Source organism: Salvia miltiorrhiza, chromosome 2, assembly GCF_028751815.1.
Source record: "Salvia miltiorrhiza cultivar Shanhuang (shh) chromosome 2, IMPLAD_Smil_shh, whole genome shotgun sequence".
Taxonomy (NCBI): Eukaryota; Viridiplantae; Streptophyta; class Magnoliopsida; order Lamiales; family Lamiaceae; genus Salvia; species Salvia miltiorrhiza.
The window spans coordinates 5,330,149-5,336,148 of NC_080388.1; positions in this window are offsets into that span (position 1 = coordinate 5,330,149).

The window sequence follows — 6,000 nt, forward strand, 5'->3', positions numbered from 1 at the left end:
CGTCGTGCCCACAATCGCACGACGGAGAAGAGGGCGATGGGCGATGGCACGAACGAGGGGGGGTGCGACCGGCGAGGGGCGATGGGGGTGGGAAGGTGGCGAAGGCCATGATGGGGGGCGAGGAGCGAGGGGACGACGGGGAAGGGGGCGATGGCCACGACGTGAGGGCACGATCGTGCCCTCGGTCGTGCCCACGATGGCAATGTCTCAGCCGATAAGACCGTCCCCCGACCTGAAGGAATATTAAACTGAATTAACGTTCCGCTTTGCCCGATGATCGTTTCTTGGATTATTATTAATTTATCATACAACGATTAATCCTAACATGCTCCTATGAATTTAACAGCTGCACATAGGTGTTAGGAAAAACTTACTTGAGAATCGGATGCACAAGTTGCTGATGATCGTGTCGAAAGAATCTGACTCCAGCTCTGATCTTCTCGACTATATCCCGCTCAATTCCCAACGTTGGATGGACAACGAGCTATGGAAACTCCCAAGACAGAATGCTCACCCACGTTTCCTGCGCCCCTCTCTGCTCTCAAAAACCCTAATTTTATCAGTGTATTTTCCTGAGAGCTGACAGCTATATTTAATAGAGAATTAAATACGTATGGGGCGCTTATTTAGTGTGGGGGGCGATTTCTGGCTCTTCTAGGGCTAGGAGACATTGGGCCAACCCAGGGACCAGATACAAGGAATAAAGATGGGCCTCAAATAAATTAAGTTATCTATGGTCAGCCCAGACCATAATTAATTTATAAATATCAGTTCATTCCACTAGAGAACCGATACTGACTTACCCCTTTATTGCCGGTGATGAGTCGGGGCTTGTATTTAGACTTATTAAATCTCCGTATTTAAAATATCCGACATCCATTAATTAATTAGAGCTCTGACAGCTTAAATTAATTAATCTCTTGATAATTCCTTAAGCAGTACCACTCAAACTTTATTATTACGCCTGAACTTAATCAACCTGCAGGGTTTAGTGTAATAAACCTTATTGAGCTCCTTAAGGGGATGTCATTATCCTATACCGGATACGGGTACTAATACAGATAATCAAATATCATATATTAACCGCTATCACCCAAGATACAGAGTACTCGAGTTAGTATATAACTTTCACCCATAGTAAGTCAAAGTGATATACGAATTAACATATATATCTGAATACTTATTAGTATTAAGATCTTATAAGTCACCGAGATCTTGATTCTTCACTTAAGTCAGATAGAAGAATATATCTCAAACTGTGGTCCTATCAATATGTAATGACGTACCAGTATAGACAAGCAGCCAAGACAAACTACTTTCATCTATACTGCAGCCTAAACCAATAACTTGTCCTAGAGTTATTTCGGCTGTGATCATATTATATCTCTTAAGGTTATTCCAATTATATGGTCTTCTGTGATCTACAACACACCATATAATCTACTCATACAGAGATAAAGAACATACATATGCAATCATGAACACAATCAGATAGGAGATAAGAATAGTGAAAACAGGAATAATTGTATACAAGCATAAAGTTCTCGCTTTCAGTATACAAATCCAACACGACCATCGTGTCCATTGTGGGCAGGGGGCACGACCGTCGATGTCCATCGTGGGCACGGTCGTTGCACGATCACGGCCATCGATGGGCCGAAGGCACGACGGGCCGGGGGGACGGAGGACACGACGGGGCCGGGGGGACGGGAGGACACGACGGGGGGGAGGGGACGGAGGACGGAGGACACGACGATGGGAGGGCACGATGGACACGATCGTGACCACGATCACACCATCGTGTCCACCGGGTACACGATCATATGTTATTATTGTTTGAAATTTTTGAAATTTATGATGTTATATTCGACTAATTTAAGTTTGAACATGTTATATATCTTCTAAACAACATTTTAATACATAGTTAATAAAACCATTTAGTCTTAAAACACATAATTTAAGTGTTTTTGTGAAATGAGTCATGACAACTATATAACATTCCATGAAATGTTATAAGTATTTTCCAAGTAGATATTCATAGATCTCGATGTATATAACTCAACTCGTTAAATTTTAATTACAAATCAAGCTTGATTGCTAAATTATGATTTTAAACATAATATAATACATTAAACAAGTCAATAATCATATTTAAATTCAAAATTAAATGATTTTAATAACCACCCGATGACTCGTGAGAGCCATCGTGCCTATGGTCGTGAGTCTACCATCGTGGACACGATCGTGCCCACAATGGCACCTCATGATGGAGCTCACCGTCGGCACAACCGTGGGCACGATCGTGCCCTCGCGTCATGTCTTCCCCGTCGTTACCCAACTTTGAAACTTATTGAGATTTATTCCATGTTATTTGCCGAGATCACGATGGAAACCTCCCATCATGATCACGATGGGAGGCACCCATCGTGCCCGCGATGGGTTCGGGCGGGAGAAACGGAGGGCACGATCGTGGTTCACGATGGCCATGATCGTGACCTGTCACGACCGGACTTAATTAAGGATAATTAAACCGGGAAACCATGACCAAGGGAGGGAGATGAGAAGCGGGAGTAGAAAATGGGAAATGAATAAATAGAGAAGGATCATACTTTTCATTAATAACGAAGGAAACATCTAATATATATAACGAAGGTTTAGTTGCAATGATTCGATTGCACTAGTAAGTTCGGATATCTCCGACTTAGCCAAAATAACATAAGACTTCTTTGAGTACGCAGCGGAAGTAATAAGGTTTCTGATTACATGTATGAAGACATGTACCCAAGAGTTATTCAAAACATATAACGTCGGGACAAAAGAAGATCCTGCTCGTCACTTCATCACCATCGACTACTGCTCAACCTGCACATTTATAAATACATGCAGGGCTGAGTACAAAGGTACTCAGTGGGCACATAAGCCTATAATGAAATATAACATGCTTCGTAAAGTTGTATATTGTCATGCCATCATAAACAGTACAGCAAGGGGGTTTTTGTCGCAGCCCGATTCCCAAACGCTAGTGATAGCGGGGTACGAGTATCGATACGACTAAAATAAATGAATAAAGGACACCACAACTAAAATGAACATCGGCGCGGAAGCTTACATCAAAAATATACCAAGGCAAAGCATTATAATTTGGCTCAAGAGTATATATATCAACATCAGTATAACTTCTTGAATATCAGGAATTTCAAGAAGAAAAGCAAAGTAGGTATCCCTTATTTTCCATAAGGAAGCCTAACATCAAGAGTAACACAGCAAAAGGTGTAACAATTATATGTATGAAGACATATAATCGCGAGTATATTGCTTGACTAGAAAGGAATAATACATCATCTCTCTAAAGTTTTATCAATATCAGAGGGAAAACAAGGTACGTCATCCTTAAGACTCTAACATCAAAGGAAAATAGCAAGGAACTTCATCATCGAAACCATCCCCACCAGCACCAGTCCAATCTCGCTCCAAAGCTTAACCTGCACATTTAGAAATATATGCAGGGCGTGAGTAATAATACTCAGTGGGCAAACGCCGGAAAAACATCAAGGGCGCTCTTAGAGCTATATGTTTGAAGCTTGCCATATCATCAGCAATACACAGAAATAAGTTATCATCAAAGAAATCTGTGCATGCAGTTTTCATAATCATAACATCACAAGTAAACGATAGCGCTATCAAAATATTCATCATGCATGTACCACATCTACAACTTCATTATTATCGGTACTGAGAAGTAGGCCTCCCTCTCAAGTACCGTGACTGGCCGACCCGAAGACGGCTCACAGTCACCTCTGTGTACACAACCCCGCTTGTGGCAGGATCCGAATTCGTTTCATCAGTAGAGGGTAACATACAGCTTAACATCAAAAATTGGCAAGTCAAACAGTTCTTTAAACGTCATTTAACTCAAAGCATCAAAACATCTCATATTCTTATCATCATTTAAAACAGTTTAGAAAAGCTCATAAACTGTATACTCAAAATATTGCCCACCTGGAGTCCTTCGCTTAAGCTTGGATAGGAACAGGGGACTTACTTCTTCGTCTTGCTCGGGTCTTCATAAATCATCAACATCATCACGAAGGTTCATGTGATAAAACAACCTTAGTTAGTACTTAATACTGAAATCCAATCTCGTTTCATCGATAACTTCTCACTCAACGTCTATTTACTCAGTAAAACTAAATCCCTAGGTATACTCAACTTCTAAGGATTTCCACGTCTTACTCTAGATTTAACTCTCAACTCGGACCATACTCATAGCAGTCAAGCACATAGGTACACATAATCACATAAGCATACAACTTCACATAACACATCACAACAAACAAACATAAGTTTGACTCGGAGACCAGAGCAGAGAAATGCTCGATGGTCAGGGTGGAAGAACTCAGCAGAGCAGAGCAGACTAGCTTGGCAGAGCAGAGAAGAAATACTCGCCAAAGCAGAGGAATGCTCGCCAGAGGAATCAACAGTCAGAGCGATGACTTCGTCAGAGGAATCGACATCAGAGGAATCGATCATCAGAGGACTCAAACGTCAGAGGACTCAAACGTCAGAGGAAACAATCATCAGAGGACTCAAACGTCAGAGGACTCAAACGTCAGAGGACTCAAACGTCAGAGGACTCAAACGTCAGAGGAAACAATCATCAGAGGACTCAAACGTCAGAGGACTCAAACGTCAGAGGACTCAAACGTCAGAGGAAACAATCATCAGAGGAATCACGAACTCTCTGCTATGCCAGAGGAATGAACTCGCTGGCAGGGCAGCGGGGAAACGACTTCTCTGGCATACCCGGGGAAAATGAATTCTCTGGCATACCAGCGGGGAAACGACTTGGCAGAGCAGAACGAGACTCAAGGCAGAACAAAGCAAACAAGAGTAAACTCTAAACTTCATCAACTTTTCATACCCAGAAATCATCAAACACTCTCAAACATCAAAAATATTCACACTCTACATCATGACCAACTCAAAAACTCATTTAAACACTAGTTCATCAACATCACGTTAATCCTTTCATCTATTCATGCTCATCGTCAAAACATCATTCAAGACAACACTTCCAGACTTTTCCCCTATTTTTTATATCAAACCAAATTTTGTAAAAACTCATGCTCAAGACTCAGTTTTGAAAAACACCTCTTAATCACTTCAAATCATCACGTATAACATACATCTCATCACATATAACACATTTCTCACCCCTGTTTTCGAAAAGGACTTGAAGATTATAAAAAGGGCATGAATCCCTAATTTTCAAGAATGACGAAAAGTGAAGGGGGAGTTTCTCATGCTTCAGTCATCCTTCAAAACACATATCTCACATAAAAAGTCTAGATCCCAAAGGATTCAAACACTTACTCAGGCAGTTTCAAGAAAAGGAAAGCTTCGAGCTCTATTCTTCAAGCATCAAACTCCACTAAACTTCTTGATTCGAGAGTAGAAAGTGTTTATGAGCTAGATTTAGTGGAGGATTTCATTATGGATATGTCTGTAACAGCTTGAGCTTCGTCTCCAATGGAGGAGAGAGGAAATGGCGTAAGGGAGAGAGAGGAAGGTGAAGAGCCGGACTGATGAGAAATGACGGAGAGAGAGAGACTCATCGGTTTTAACAAGATTCTTATTCTCTAAGATAAGAAGCATTAAATGCTCAATAGTACTTTGTCTCCCCCTTAGCAGCAAGCCTAAATCGGCTAATCCCTCATGTGAGAAGGGATTAAAATAATGGGTGTGAGTGTAGGAACGTGTGGTGGAAAATAAATCATGTACGCTAATTTTCGAGAATCAGACTGACTCAAAATAATATTAGTGCGCACATATCAGATAAATCACATAACGTCAATTAAATAACTCACACCGTTATCACATTAAAAACGGATCATCGCTCGTCATTAATCTAGTCGTCACTCTAGCTTAATCCTCTTTATAGTGACTCTCAGTCACTACCTCGACTCTATCTCTCGTCTTTCATCTCATCTCAAAAATCAA